We start from the raw sequence: 17203 nt of genomic DNA, 5'->3' as shown, positions 1-17203 counted from the left end.
ACCTCATTTTGGTGAGAAGCTTTGCTCCTCATTCTTTCATTACTAGCATGTTATTTGCCCCATGATAAATATTTTATCACAGGTCTTTAGATGCTATGGGAGAATATAAAGTGTCTGCAAATAATTCAATTGTGGTCTATGTTTTATGGCATTGTTCTTTCGCAGAATCTGGGCTGGCCTTGTGATTTTCTTTGGCCAATCAGACATTATTAATGTGATTTAAAGATGTAAAAAGTGTTTGTGAACTTGGGCTTATTCTTGATGAGCACAGGAACTCTGTACATAACACTATTATTGAACTCAGGTTGGTCTAAGGCATGACAAGAGACAGAGAATCAAGCTACCCTTAGCACCACATCTGTTACTCAGGCGACTGCCAGGCATGGGAGTAAGTTCATCTGCCAATGGTGTCCAATCTTCGAACACTATAATATGAAATCTTCATGTATGAACATGTTAGAATGCACTCACATCTCTTAGAATGTATGTAGTTTTCAGGCCACAGGTTGGACATTGCTGATAGATTATTCTACTTCAGTCAAGCTTGGCTAAATGAAACAGAACTATCAAGCTGTCTAACTGAATAGTGAGAAATGGAAATTTTTTATTGTGATATTTTTGTTGTTATTTTAAGCCACTCACTTTGGGGGTGATTTATTATATATCAAAAGCTAACCAATACAACCTAAGTTTTAAAAGCTGTATTGTATCAAATGCTTTGTTTTTCAGTAACATCAATGGCATGAACAAAAGAAAGACCAAAGAATTGTTTCATGTTGTAGGGGATTAAAGAAGGGTGAAAGTCAAGTATAAATGTCATGCTGGATTGGATATTAGACTGAATGGCTGAAATTCTTCAAAGGACATTGTTCAAATAATTGACAAAATTGTAATATGCATTTTAGTGTATGTGAAAGTATTATGCTAAAATCAATTTCCTTGAATTTGAGAACTTGATTGTGAGAATTTATTATAAACGAAAAATATTCTGTTCCTAGAAAATACAGATTGAGGGCTGGGGAAATGGCTCAGTAGTCAAAATGTTTGTTGTGTAATTGTGAAAACCAGAGTTTGGGTGGCCAGAACCTAACTGATGGTGTAGTGGCTTAGCCCTAGTCTCAGTGCTTTGCTGGTAGAAGTAGCATTTCCAGGACAAGTTGGTTATCTAAAATAGTCATACTGGAGAGCTCTGGGTTCATGTGAGACATTCTGCTTCAGTGAACAAGGCAGAGTCAATAGGGGAAGATTCTTGATATCAACTTTGGTACTCTACACACACACACACACACACACACACACACACACACGCACACGCACGCACTCACGCACGCACGATAATACACATTTGAACAAGCATACATGTATACATTCTACAAACATAAAAATAAATAAAATACACACTGAAATATTTTAAAGAACACTGGTGGTGTTAACAATAAATGCAATGTATTATTGAGAAAGCTTACTTGTGAATGTGAGAGAAAAATAAAGAGGTGGGGCAGGGGGAGAACATATACAACTATGGCAAAATGTTAAAAGCATCATCAGTTTGGATAAAGTTGTATAGGAGTTCTTTTTACTGTTCTTTATCCTTCAAGTTTTAAATATTCAAAATAAAGTGAAAAGAAACCTTAGTAACCAAAGAAATATGAAACATATTGCTTAATGATATTGTTTCAACATATTTGTTTTAAGTAAAAGCCAAATTATTTGCTCCTGTGGACATTAGAGCTGGAAGCTTTTGATTACCGTAGTAAGTGAACAATGTTGGAATTATGTTCATTTAATGCTAACTGCACGTGGCAAGAAGTAAAAACCTTTCAAAGGTATGAGGCACTGGAAAAGATGCTAGAGAGGGGATCAGAAAAGCTTGCACTTTCATTTGCATTTGCTACAACTTTATTTAAACATAAAGCAAATTATTCAGTTCTCTAGGCCTCAATTTTCTTCTAAGTTTACATGAGAAGGTAATCCCTTACAATTCCTATTGATGCTAATATTTATAAAATCATTAAAAATAAATAAAATGTGATGATTAATAATAATTTTTATAGTTTTAATTGTACTGATAACTTACTATTATGTAATAACTGCAAATGAGGTTTTATAGGTGTTTGTTTAATAAGGAGAAACACAGTGGTTATAGGCTGGAGTTATGTTATCATTCTTGAAGAAGCTGGATTATCTGGGAATGATATTAGCAGAGAATGAATTTTACATTATAATTTTGGAACCCCTGTTCCTAATCAAAGCAAATGATGTAAAATTGCAAGGATTTGGATAAGTAATGATCATTTCTACCAGTGTGCATGCATGTACACACACACACACACACACACACACACACACACACACAAACACACATATCCCCAGCATATCAAAATGACCAAAGAAAGAATAATGACATTGACAGAAATGACAGGGTGGCATTTAGAACAGAAGACACATTATAATCTGGAAGTCATACCCATAGCCATAGAGAAGACTTATATGTTAAGCAGTATTAAAACTTAGTCAAAATAAGAATGCCATTGTCATTGTAGAAAAAGTGTTCTGGACCCTTTCGTAACTATCAGGATTTTGAAGTATCTAGCAGAGACATAGTTTAGAAGAGTGGTAGCTATCTCAGGCCCTAGTACCCAATAACTTCCTCTATGTTCTTGCCATCATTTCTCTTTTTATGGCTTACTTTTATGTTTCTTCCCTCTTTTGCTGAACCTTCTTTTTTCCCTTCTAAAATGTGGTATTATTTGGGAGACTAAGTACTTTAGAGGTCTTTTAGGGTTCACCACTTTAGAAAGATATTATTGATGTAAATTTACAGTATAATGAATTCTTATAATCTGATTGCTCCTGTAAGTAGCACCCCCATCTAAAAAGATACTATTTCCTGCACCCCACAAACTAGCCTAATATCTATTCCTATTCATCAGTTCCTTCCAAGGGTAATGATACTTCTGACTTCTAACAGCACCTATTCATTTTACTTGTTTGGATCTTTAAATAAAGGGAACCACAAAATAGGTATTCCATTATATTTTTGCTTAGTATGGACTTGTAAGATTCACCTATGTTGTTAAACAAAGGTGTAATTTTCATTTTCACCGCTTTGTAGTAATATGTACAAAATAAACCACAAAGTACTTTTACATTTTAGTGGGCATTAATATAGTTTCTGATTTTTAGCCATTGTGCTGGCTTGAATAAGAATGTGTTCCATAGGCTTATGTATTTGAATGTTTAGTCATCAGGGAATGGCACTATTTTAGAGAGATTAGGTGTGGCCTTGTTGGAGTAGGTGTGGCCTTGTTGGGGGAAGTATGTCACTGGGGGTGGCTTTGAGGTCTCAGATGCTCAAGCCAGGACAGTGTCTCTATCTTCCTGCTGCCTTGATCCAGATGTAGAACTCCCAGTTACTTCTCCAGCATCATGGGTGACTGTGTGCCGCCATGCTTCCCACCATGATGATGATGAATTAAGCCTCTGAAACTGTGAGCTAGCCCCAATTAAATGCTTTTTCTTTTTTAAAGAAGAGTTGCTGTGGTCATGGTATCTCTTCACAGCAATAGAACACTGACTATGACAGTCACTGTGCATAGTGCTATTCCAAACTTTCTGATACTTAAGTTTGGGCAATGGTATATATTCATTTTTTGTATATTTCAGAGAAGAGTTGCTGTGCCATAGGAGAAGTATATTAAACTTCAGAAGATACCATGAGGATATTGTTTTACATGGTTCTTATTTGCCATTCATTTATTTGCTTCTTTCTTTGTTTGGAGATGGGATGTTTCTATGTTGGCCAGGCTGGCATTGAATCCACAATCCTCTTGCTTTGACTAAGTGAAAGGATTATAGGTATTCACCAGTCTGTGTACCTGCATAATCCTTGAGTTTTTCATGCTTTCCAACTGGCTTCTAAATTCTCTTACTGAACCATTTCCATATGATTTAAGGTGATGTCAGTGGCTTGCTAAGCCATCTTGCCTCTTTAAATATTGAGTTGTTGCCTGACAATCTGGAACCATATTTCCCTTATATCATAAAATTCTATATGTAAAGAACAAACTGTCATATGATTACTTGACATATTATTACTTAAAACATTGTTTCTTTAACATCATATAAATACTTAAGACATTGTTTTCTTAACACCAAAGAACATAGTTTTCAGTAAGTAGTGATATCTTTCTAAGTGCCAGCAACCTCCAGCACAGATCCTCTCTGACAATAAAATGTCTATGTGAACTGCTTATCTATCTAAATTAATTCACTCTAAATGCTAACTGGATTTGGCATGGAACTTGAGAAGTTTTATACACACTCGTTTGATTGTGTTGACATTCAGGCATATATATATATATATATATATATATATCTCAATCATCAAATCCACTGAAAAGTACTTGGTTGAAGCTTGGGTATTAAAAAGCAAGGAAAATTACACCATGAAATAATTAACCAAGAGTGTGATGTTCTGCATGGTGGAACTGTGTCCCTTTTATTATAAAAAAGCATAAGTGTTGAAAATAAAATCCACATGTGCAGGCTAGTGGCCTCTAAAAATATGTTCTCTAGAGTTAGCAAAGCCTTTCTGTTGAGTTGTAAATCATACTAGAGAACCTTAGGCTTTCTCTTTTCTCCATAGAAATCACCCCCATTTTGTGGATTATTATGCAAGACAAGGCATAGCATACCATTTTGGAGGATATTTCCCAAAAGGGAGAAAAAAGGGTACAGAAAAAAATCTTGAAATTCCTTAGGTTCCTTGGATAAAGAAAATATGGTACATTTACACAATGGAGTACTACTCAGTCATTAACAAAAATGAAATCATGAAATTCACAGATAAATGAATGGAACTAAAGAATGAGCGAGGTAACTCATACACAGAAAGATAAATATGGTATGTATTTACTGAGGTGTGGATATTAACTGTTAAGTCTTTGATAACCAAGCTACAATCTGTAGAACCACAGAGGGTAGGCATAGAGTAAGGGACTAGGAAAGACAGATAGGTCTCCCTAGAAAAGGGAAACAGAATAGTTATGGATGGATGGGGACATATAATAGGAGGATCAAGTGGAAAGGGGGAAGGAAGACAGGGGACAAGGGAAGCAATATAGGGAGAGAGACATAAAATTAAAGGCCATTTGAGGGGGTAGCAAAGAAACCTTATACAGTAAAGCTTTCTAAAAACATACTTATATGAAGGTGATCTAAATGTAATTGCCAAATAATGAGGGAGACAGAAACCCAACTGGCCATCTCTTGTCCCCAAATGAAGCTTCCAGTTCTGGGATCGGGTTGGATTCAATTGAGCTGTTGGCTAAAGGGATCCCAAGAGAATCCCCAAACAGCCTAGGCTATTGCCAAGACTATAACTATAGGTTGCTTTTTACAAACTGACAGTAAGGCTGAAGACAACACCCACACAACTCATTGAACATGGATAAGTCAAGCTGATGCATATATATATATATATATATATATATATATATATATATATATATATATATTCACCCTATGTTCTAGCATCTGTGGCACAGGAAGATACTCTGTATGCTAGCAAAAGAGAAATGTAAACCCAAACCCTTGAATTGACAATGGTGTCCTGCTTGCAAGACATGCTAGAGCAATGGTGGCACAAAGCTTGTGGGAGTAACCAACCACTCTCTGATTTGACTTATACCCAACACTGCTTGTATGACCAAGAACCTGAGACTAGACAACCCAGGGACCTAGGGTAAAGTCAAATGATACTAGTCTAAACAAACAAACAAACAAACAAACAAAACCCGTAGCAATAAAATGACTCCTAATGACATTTAGGTATACCCATAGACCAGTGCTTTGCTCAGTTATAATCAGAGAAGCATCCTACTACAGCAGATTGGAACAAATACAGATACACCATGGAGAGAATGAGAGACCTTGGAACACTCAGCCTTGAAATGTATGTTTCCATTAAATCCCTCCCCTAAGTGCTCAGGGAACCCCGAAGAAGAGGAGGCAGAAAGGATGTTAAAGCTAAAGGGGATGGAGGACACCAGGAGAACAAGACCCTCTGAATCAACATGATCAAAGCTCATATGAACTCAAAGAGATTGAAGCAGCATGTGTAGGGCCTTTGCAGATTATGTTTTCCAGTTTAGTGTTTTGATGGAATTCATAATTTTTGTGCCTTCTCTTGGGTGCTTTTCCTTCAGTTTGTTTGTTTGTCCAATTCTGATGTGTTAGTTTTTGCTTTATCTTGTATTTTCATACCACCTCTTAGAAACCTGTTAGTTTTCTAATGAGAGACAGAAAATGAGTGGATTGGGATGGGAGGGGAGGTGGGGAGGAATTGGGAGAAGTAGAGGAAGAGGAATCCTTAATCAGGATATGTTGTGTGAGGAAAAAAATCTATTTTCAAAAAAAAAGGAAAATAAAGAGCAAAACAAAGCTTCAACTTGTTCTCTGCCACCTACCCCAAAGGGCTCCTAATACATTCAGGATGAGCCATGGTTAAGGCATTTCCTTAACATCCAGCATCTCAAGTCATTAATCTCTCTCTTTCATTGGACTTGGAGGCCATCAGAAATCCTAAAACACTGGACTGTGTATTTGCCCAGCCAAATGTGAAAGATAGTGGGTGCAAAATTATCAGCTTATTGGAAGGGACAGAAACAAAAAAGTTACAGTTACTAAGTGAGAGGTCGTTCGATTTTGATGGCTCCAACACCCTGGGCATATGCAAAAGGAAAGCAAACTCCTTTGCCTCCCAGCTTTCAGCAGAATCCAAATGACTTGTGGTTTATGGCCTATTTGTGAGTACCTGTCCACTCAAAGAAACTTTAAAACTTAAATGACCTCAGTTATCTTTTCACAGGAGGTACAATTTGAACTTGAAAAAAAGGTCACCTCCTCAGAGGGGCCGAAAGAAAGCTGTAAAATATTCTTTAACTCATTTTCAACCCTGTTCTTTCACTCTCCCCACAGGATGGATGAAGATAGGACACAGGACCTTTAGGTAGATTTGCAACCTAAGGTTGCTTTGCCACTTAACAGCTTGTTAAATCCGTTCCTAAAGCCATTAGGAAAATTGCCTGATGAGAGGGAGTCATGCTGGCATGCTATGGATGTTACCTTGAGAGATACCTTTTGGAACTGATTAACAGGGTGCTTTGGCCTGCCTTGATGTATGCAGTTCAGACACTTCACAGTCTGCGGATCCTGACATGTGAGCCCATTTTAATGATACCAGAGAGCAAAAAAAATAAAGAAAAAAAATAGCTAGACCCACCCAAGGTTTTTCTGAGATCAATACCATAATTACATTTTAGACCCTCCAGGTATTAATCTTCTACTTTCTGAAAAGCAATTCCATTTTCCTAGCATGGTCTCTTAGAAATAATACTGTTTCTTCATGGCTTTTTTTTTCTTCTTTGCCCCAAGGGGGAAGGGAAGGAAAGCATTTTCCTTTTACCTTTCTTGCTCTTATAGCCCTTTCCTCTTTTAAATTGAATGTTCATTGATGCACAGAGAAAGAGCTGATGGGAAAATATTTTATAATATTAACAGCATGGATATTGGCTCCTTTTGGTGCTTTCTGGCACTCCTTGCTTTCATTAGTTTATTTAGCAAATTTGTATTTGTCATCTAAAAACAATGTTAATAATTTTCATTGATTATTATTGTTATGAGCTAGTTACTGTTCTAAACACTTGACTTGAATGAACTAATTTAAATCTCACTAGCATCCTGAGAAATTGGGATCATTTTAAGCATCAAGACTCTGAGGTCTAAAGATTTGAGTACTATTGCCTAAAAGCTCACAGCTGTTAGAGGCAGAAGGACCATTTTATTCCAGGCAATCTTACTCCAGTGCCTGCATGTTTATCCACTAAAGCTATATATAGCTGAAGATGTATGTATCTTACATTGGGCTAGGTACCAGAAAGAAACAGTTGGTGTCTGTACCGGTACTGGGTTGAATAGATTCTCTACTGAAATTAATATCCACTCAGAACTTCAGAATGTATCCTGATTGGCAAAAGAGATTTTGCAAGCACAATGAATTAAGATGGCATCACACTAGATTAGGACAGGCCCTTCAAAGTGTTCTTATCAGGAAAGGGAGGGCTGGGGAGATGGCTCAGGCAGTCAAGTGTTTGCTACGCAAAGGTGAGGATCTGAGTTTGAGCCCCAGAGTCCATGTAAAAAAAATGTTGGAGGAGGGATGGAGGGGAGAGCAATGAAAGAGATATCTTGATAGAGGGGGCCATTATATGGGGTTTAGGAGAGGCCTGGTTCCAGGTAAACTCTCAGGAATCCACCAGAATGATCCTGGCTAAGACTCTTAGCAATAGTGGAGAGGGTGCCTGAACCAGCTTTCTCCTGTAATCAGATTGGTGAACACCCTAATTGTCATCATAGAACCTTCATCCAGTGACTGATGGAAGCAGATGCAGAGATCCACAGTCAGGCACTGGACGAAGTTCCAGGAGCAGGCACTGGACCAAGCTCCAGGAGTCCAGCTGAGGAGAGGGAGGAGGGACTGTATAAGTAAGGGGGTCAAGGTCATGAAAGGGGAACCCACAGAGACAACTGGCCTGAACTTGTGGGAGCTCACTGACTCTGGACTGACAACTGGGAAGCCTGCATAGGACTGACCTAGGCCCTCTGCATGTGGGTGACTTGAAACCTACTACCTATGGTGGGATTGGTAGGATGTCCCACTCAGCCTTGGTGCAGGGGTGGGGAGACTTGGTCCTGCCTCAACTTGATGTGGAATGCTTTCTTGACTCCCATGGGAGACCTTATCCTTTCTGAGGTGGGAAGAAGGGATGGGAGGGGAAAGGGAGAGGAGGCTGTGGTTGGTATGTAAAATAAGTTAAAAAAAAGGCACTAAAAATGTTGGGTGTGGTCGCATATGCTTGTAATCCCAGAACCAGGGAAGTGGAGACAGATAGATCCTTGGGTCTCACTGGCTGGCCAGTCTAGCTTATTTGGAGAGTTCTAGGCCAGTTAAAAACTCTGCCTAAAAATAAATGAAAAGAAAAGAAGAAGAAAGAAAAGAAAAGAGAAAAGAAAAGAAAAAAGGTAGATGATATCTGAGGAATAACACCTAAGGTTATCCTTCTGGCCTCTACACACATGCACACACAGGCATGTACCCTGCACATGTACCTGAAAACTCACATGTATACACACACACACACACACACACACACACACACACACACACACACACTCCAAATAATAAAAGGAACAGGAGATATCACATAGTAAGTGAAAATGGCTATACAAGGACAGACGCAAAAGAAGTACCTAGCAGCAACCACTGGAGAAAGGAAGAAGTAAAAAGGGAACCTTCCCAGAGATTTTAGAGGCAGCATGGCCACATTCACACCTTGATTTGGTACCCAAGATTCAAAATTATAATGTAATAAATTTCTGCTGTTTTATGCCATTCAGTTTGTACAGCAGCTTTTGAAATTTCATAGGATGATAGTAGAGAAATAAAGAAAACATATTTGAGATGATATTTTCACATGATTTTTCCTAAGAGACTTAAAGAAATGTCTATTTCCATGTACTATAAACAGGGAAGGCACAAACAGACCAAAGAAAGGATTTGAAGTCCAGCCTCTGAACCAATGAGTTGATTGGGGTCCTTACACAAAGACAAATACACTATTGTAAAGACCCTTAAGCAACTTAGAGGTGAAACACTGTAAATGGAGGCTTTTTTTCTGTCCTGCACTGTCTGGCAGCCACTTCCAAATAATTACTGAGAGGCTTATATTAATTATAAATGCTTGGCCAATGGTTCAGGCTTATTAACTAGTTCTTTCATTTAAATTAACCTATTTTTATTAATCTATTTATTGCCATATGGTCCATGGCTTACAGGTCCTCCAGCACCCTGCTTCTTGGGTGGCTCATGGCGTCTCATTCCACCCTTCTCTTCCCTTCCTTAGTTTGGTTGTCCTGCCCATACTTCCTTCATGGCTGCCAGCCAATCAGCTTTATTATTAACAATGAGAATAATACATATTCATAGTGTACAAAAAGATTGTTCCACAGTAAAACATCACTGAGAAGTCCCACCCTCATTATGGATGACATAAGAAAAAGCTGAACCACTGATGAGCCTCATTCACAGCAATTATTTACCTTTTATATTGCCTCAGAGAAGGGAAAGACCTACTGTGGATCTCCTAAAGGCCCGCACACCCTGTGAGCCTCTTAAACCACATGATCCTCATGATCCCTGGGATCCTCCATCACCCTCTATGAAGGATTGTTACTTAGCTTGATTTCTTCAGGGTGTCTTTCTGCAGAGAATTACAATTCCTCTGACTCAGACAGCAAAGGACATGTTATGACCAGAAGAAACAGTTACAATACACAAATGATAAGATCTATTAAAATATTCAAAACGTTACCCAGAAATCTTACAGAGAATGGTGGCATCTCTTCCAACATAATTCATTTTACTGAAGAATCAATATCAAATGGTAAGTAATAAAGTGAATTATGCAGAAATACTGTCTGGGTTTTATCCTGATTGTGACATTTATGAGTGGTATGTCATTGACAAATTGCTTAACCTGTCTTTCCCCCAGTTTCCTTACCTATGGAGCAATTTTCAGAGACTTTTGACTTGATATTTTAAAAAAATTCTCATAGTTTTCTTGAAAGGTAGGGAGATGGAGCAGATATAGTTTATATTTTACAGACATTGTCAATAGTCATAATGGCTAGTACCTGATAATAGAATCTACATCCTGGACAGTGGACCATCTGTTAGCCATGGTATGCTAAGGTTTTATGTATGAATGATGATGGGTGCTGCTGATGCTGTTGATAATAATGATGGTGCTAAAATTATGATGGATATCATGTACTGAAGACCTGCTCCATACTAGGTCCTTTGATGCAAAACTGTTTTGCTTCTGCATTTCATAGGAGAATAAAGTGAGACACTGAAAGAAATTGGGCTGAGGCTGGTATCACTGTGCTCACAGGATGATTTTGCAGAATTTATGTAAATTCTATTTGTAAACTTTAATGGTAATATATCATACATATGATACATATTATCCCTTCTGGTAACTTCTCCCACTTGCCTAGTCATGCTGACTTAAGCTATTTTAAAAAACACAACATAATATTTTTCTTCCCTAGCCCTGAATAAGATGGCTATGTTTCTAGTACCATACATGATTTTTCCCTTGTTAAGTGGTCCTTAAGTTTGGTTAGAGAGCTGTTGGTTACCATCAAGGTATATGCACCATTGCATCTTTACTGCAACCTTAGTATTGTCATGCCACACTATTTGAGGACTGCTGGTTGCTTCCTTCCTTTGGAAGTTTCCATTGTAGCTCTCAGAGAGAAGGCATTAAAAAATGAAAATAAACACAAATACATTATATACAAACATGTTTTTCTTTCTAAATTAGATGAAAGTAAAACATTTACCAAAGAAGTTTGTTCATACTTTTTCTATGTATGATACTTTTACTTTCAGTTGACTTTCAAAAAGTATTGCTTTTATATTTTGATATTATAATTACAGTATTTCTTCCTTCCTCTTCCTCCCTCCAAATTCTCCCCACTCTCCTTCAAGTCCATGACTATTTCATTAATTTTAATGTATATATATACATATATACATACATATAAAACTGACTCAGTTTGTATAATGTTACTTGTATGTATATGTTTTCAGAGCTGACCATTTGGTATCGTACTACCAATTGGTGTGCTTTTCCCATGGGAAGACCATTTTTTATCTCTCCCAGCATATCTTAGTTGTCTATAGTTATTTCTATAGAGTTGAAGACTTGTGAGCTTTCAAGTCTTGCCAACGTGATTGACTTAACATGAGCTAAACAAGGTTAAATAGCGTTTATGATGTTTAGATTATGATTGCAAATTGTGGTAGTTACAGTAAAACAAGCAAGAATAGACTTATTAAAAAGCAAGCATTTCCGTACTCTTGAATATATGGGAGTCAGGATAGGACAAGGATAGTTGGTCATCCATGTTACCGTGGTACAAAAAGCCAAGTTATGGAATCAGACTAGGTGTCCATCAATAGATGAATAAATAAAGAAAAAATTTAAGTATACACATTGGGGTTTTATTTAGCTATAAAGAAGGATAAATTATGTTGTTTTCAGGAACTTATATGAAACTGGAAATAACTGTGTTAAGTGAAATAAGCCAGACACAGAAATATAAATATTATGTATTTTCTCGCATATGTAAAATCTATTCAAGTAGAAGTGGTGAGATGAGAATAGGAGAGGGTGATGGGGTATGAATACCTCAAAGTGCATGGTATACTTATATGAAAATGCTGTAATTAAGCCAGTTATTTTATATAATGAATATATGCTATTAAAATATGATAAAAGTGAACTCATAAAATAAAATATTATTAACTAAAGGTAAGCATGAAGTGAAATCAAAACTGCTTATTCTGTAGTCATTAAGTGGCAGGTACTTAACAAGCCAATCCCATCTGCAATTGGATGAGGTACATATTGTTATATTTGGTGCTATGTCAAGTCTTGGAACACAAAGGCTTTATATCAGAACACTGCAAATAAAAGACTGTCTTTGAACTCAGATGTGATTCCACAAACTATGTCTTTATGGCCATGGCAGCTGTCTTCCAGCAGCATGGACAAATAATCATGCAGAATTACAATAACTGAAAAGAACTACCCCCCCCCATAACTTTCTCTTCTGGAATATGAAGGGAAAGCAGGGTAGAAGTCAGGGGATTTTGATTCTAAGCCCAAATGTACATCCACATGTCACTTTAACTCTCTGGGCTTTGGTAGCATAAGACATGATACTGGTGCCCACATAATAGTTAAGTATTACATTTGAGGTTTTTGTGTTTCAGAGAAATTTATCCATCTGGAGAGACAGCTTAGTACTAGAGTGTACTTGCCTCGTGTGAGTGAGGCCTTGGCTTCCCTCTCAGTACAGAAAAGCAAAGGAGTCCCAGGACCACAAGAACACTGAAAAGGAAACATTTGTCTTGAGTCCTGGAACTAGGTAGTAATGCTTCACAAATTCTGCTTTAGTGTTATGCTAAGCTTGATATTGCATCATCTGGGCATCACTGCATTCTGTGTCTAAGCTAGGAAAACTCCCTTAATATTCAGTCTAAATGTGAGCTTTTTCAAGTGTTCTTTGGGCTCATTTTGACATTTTGCTAGTTTTTCATCAATTAACAAATTAAATGCAGTTTGACATGCATTAATTTTGTGTTTTCCTGAGTCAACACTTTTTACCTTTTCATTACTACTGCTGATTTTTTTTAAATTTCATATAAATACATGTATATAATTTTTAAATTTTCACATATAAATTATAATATTGACTTCATTGAGCTGAAGCATTTGGGCTTCTTGAAGTGCCATGTAGTCAGCAGACAAAGAAGAGGGCCACTATACTGCCCTGGGTGAATGACCTTATTAATAATGAGGAACTAAGTTGTTATTAACTGGGGAATGTAGTTGGACTTTCTTCGGGCTTCCAGCTCAGAAATGATGACATAGAGACATTATTAATTTTTGAATCTCAGCGTGGAATCTAGGCTGGAACAAGTAGCTCTTATAACTTAAATTAGCCCATTTATATTAATCTATGTTTTATTATATGACATTACTTCCCTTCCATCTTGCACCTCCTGTTTCTTCTCCATCTCTCTTGGCATCTCATGCATGCATAGATTAATCCTCCTCTTCCTTTCATTCTGCCCAGAAGTCCCACCTATATCTCCTGCCTAGCTATTGGTCATTCACCTTTTTATTACACCAATCACTGCAACACACCTCCACACAGTGTACAAATATCCCACAGCAGGGGAGCTATAAGGAGAAATATTTTAAGAATTCAAGAGACCCCCCTGGGGTACCTTGCAGAATTCTCCCATCTTAGAATGTTCATGGCTTCTGTTAAAAGTCTATGGGAAACTATAAGAACTCATTCCAGGTGGGATTGTTAACAACCCCCTGAGGAATTTTTATAGTGAACTTTTGAAAATGTGTGTCTCTAGTACAAATCTGTCTTTTTTTTTTTTTTTTTTTGATTTTTCGAGACAGGGTTTCTCTGTGTAGTTTTGCGCCTTTCCTGGAGCTCACTTGGTAGCCCAGGCTGGCCTCGAACTCACAGAGATCCGCTTGGCTCTGCCTCCCAAGTGCTGGGATTAAAGGCGTGCACCACCAACGCCCAGCCAAATCTGTCTTTTTAAAAAATAGATTTAGAATCTGGTGATTTCTTTTACCTCCAATTTTTATCTAATGAGGCACTAAAGGTTTCCTCGTTCTTTCTCTAAACCTCCTGTGCAAACACTAAATTAGCTCCTTAGTAAAAGTGAACTATGATTCACTGAGCAATTTCTATGTCAATTAGACAGCTACTAAGTGCCAGGCACAGATATAGACCTTGAAAATATCACAAACACATTTTTTTTTTTTTTGCTTTGTAATCTGGAGCTACCGTGTGAGTGAGTGAGTGAGTGAGTGAGTGTGTGTGTGTGTGTGTGTGTGTGTGTGTGTGTGTGTAGGGAGGAAAGGAAGAGGGAGAGGGAGAGATGGAGGGAGGGTCACTGGGTTACTGCTAACATACTGCCTGCAGGCCAAATCTGTTTGCTGCTTTCCCATTTGAGTAAAGTGTTAATGGAGCACAGTGATATGTATTTGTTTCTTCACTGTTTGTGACTATTCTTTGTTACAGTGGCAGAGAATACTTGCACAAAAGACAGAGACTTTCACACCTTACACCCTTAACTGTCAAAAGCATACAGAAAAGGCTTGTCAACTTCTACTCTAGGAAGAGTGTGCCATAGTGAAGACAAATGCCCTGTGGAGAGCACTTTGTCTGTTCAAGATCCTGCAAGGTGCTTATGCTGGATGGGAAAGAAACAGGAGGACATGATAGAAAAGCAGGCTTCATCACATCACAGTAAGGATGCTGGCTTGTTCTCAGAATAAGACAGAAAGTCGACAGAGGCCAAAGCAGAGTGGTGTGATCAGATTTTTGTCTTAAAGGGGATTTTAGTTTACTCTCCTCGCTTTATTTCTTTTTCTTTGTAATCTTCGATCATTATTTCTAAGAAACATACACTAATGAATTTAACTGCGGGGTATTTCTGATCCTTGCATATGAATGGCCCTTTGTTCCATGAATTTTGAGGACCTGGGGCCAGAGTGAAGCTGCAGTCTGCCCACAAGCTTATTAAAAGGTATCTATTACACACAGTTCTGAGATCTACCATAAAAGGTCAGCATTCAGCATGCTCCACAAAGGACATCCTAAAGCTTTGCTTCCCTGTGTAAGTGTACGTTCACTCGTTACAGAACTGTGTGTGCCAGATGCTGGCTCATCAGTTTATAAGCACCAAATCCACACAGCCTTTAGTTTGAGCGAAATGTATTACTGGCGATTTTTAAAATGCATTTGCAGCAGATTGGGAAGAATATGTCTTTTCTTGTGTGGGGACATGTGTGACAAAGCCATGGTCATTTTCCCTCTATCAAAATGGAAATATACACCTTTTAAATTGCATTCTCCTGGTCTTGATTTCAAGGTGAATATCTTTGGGGCCATTCAGTCACACAAGACATTGCAGTCACTTTGAAGATGTTATTTGTGCTGCATACACAATTTTGAGCAACTTCTCTTCGGCGTTTCCATTGTGAATATTGTACTGTTTGCCTACTTTTTCAGTCTGTCTTATCATCCTTGAGGGAGGGTCATTGACTATGCGTTTACTTCCAGGCCTTTCTTTTCTTAGGTAGTTTAGTGACTGTGACATTATGCAGGTCAAAGAATTAAGAAACAAATTGTGGCAGATAGTCAAATCTAATATGAAAAATAATTTGACATAGGACTCTTAATCCGTAAAGCTTTTGTGGTTGTACTAATCAAAGGGTGTGTATTTACTGTTTTTGAGCAGGCCAATTTGGATAGTGTAGGTAGGTTTAAATAAAATTACCCACATTAAATAATGTTGATATTTTTCAGAGCACTATAATGAATAAGTGGTTGTGATGTTATCTGTTATTTTATTTTATGATTGATGAAAGCAAATGTTTGGCTCATTCAAATTACACATTTAAAAAACAAATTGGTGACAATAAGAAAATGTTTGAGGCACAGGTTGAAATACTAAAAATAATATCTGGTAGACATAAAATTTAGATTTATCTGACAAATTGGCTTCATGCTTAAACTGGGGAATGAATAAATCCTTAAAAATATCATCCCAAAGCTGTTAATATGGAATTTTGTGTTGTATTTTGGTTAGAGTGTTTTTATTTGATATTAATGGAACAAGTGAAATGTAAAATGATATTCATTTAATCTTTATTGGCAGTTTTGCTTTCTGAATTTGGTGCTCCTGGTCAGTGGCAAAGATGAAGAGCTTAATGCTAAAACTGTTAGGAAAGGCTTTGGAAAATCTCCAGCTCATCTGGTTTGTAGCATCTATTCAGGGCTAAGGTATTTGAATAAGCCATAAAAACTTCCAAGAGGAAGTCATCCTGATGAACTTTTAAAAGGTAAATAGTGGAAATCAAAACCGTTTTTAAAAAGGCATTTCATTGTCTAAAAACTGCAGTAAGAGATGGGTACCCCTTGGGATTTCTGTGTTGAGGAAAACTCACCTGACTATGCCAATTGGCAACGCATTATTTTTCTAGTATTACTACACATACCTACAGGACATTTGAGGCTTGGTGGGCATGTGGAAAACCCATGCAAACACAATCTCTTCCTTGTGCAAAAGAGAGGAAACTAGGGCAGTGTCCTTTCTACAACACTTCTAGAGTCAGGTACTCGTGAGGAAGAATAGTAGTCTCAATTTTATATTTTGTCAATGGAGGAAAAGAATGGAGAACAAAGACTTCACCCTCCTTGTTTGTCAAGGAGCAAAAAAAGACATGTCATGTTTTGGTAACATTGCAAAAAAATATGACAGTCAGTTTGCCAGGGACAGGTCTTCTGAAGTGTCTTGTACAGAGGATAACCAATACTATACTATTAATAATAGCATCTATTCTACTATTGTCTTTTGAGAAATTATGTGTTGAGCATGGTAATAATAGATTCAACTTCATTTTCCCTAGTCAGCTCTTTTGAAACTACAAACTACTTGAAGTTAAGTACTTAATCTAAGATCATAACATTG

Source organism: Peromyscus leucopus, chromosome X, assembly GCF_004664715.2.
Source record: "Peromyscus leucopus breed LL Stock chromosome X, UCI_PerLeu_2.1, whole genome shotgun sequence".
Lineage (NCBI taxonomy): Eukaryota > Metazoa > Chordata > Mammalia > Rodentia > Cricetidae > Peromyscus > Peromyscus leucopus.
Note: the sequence above shows the minus strand (reverse complement) of the source record.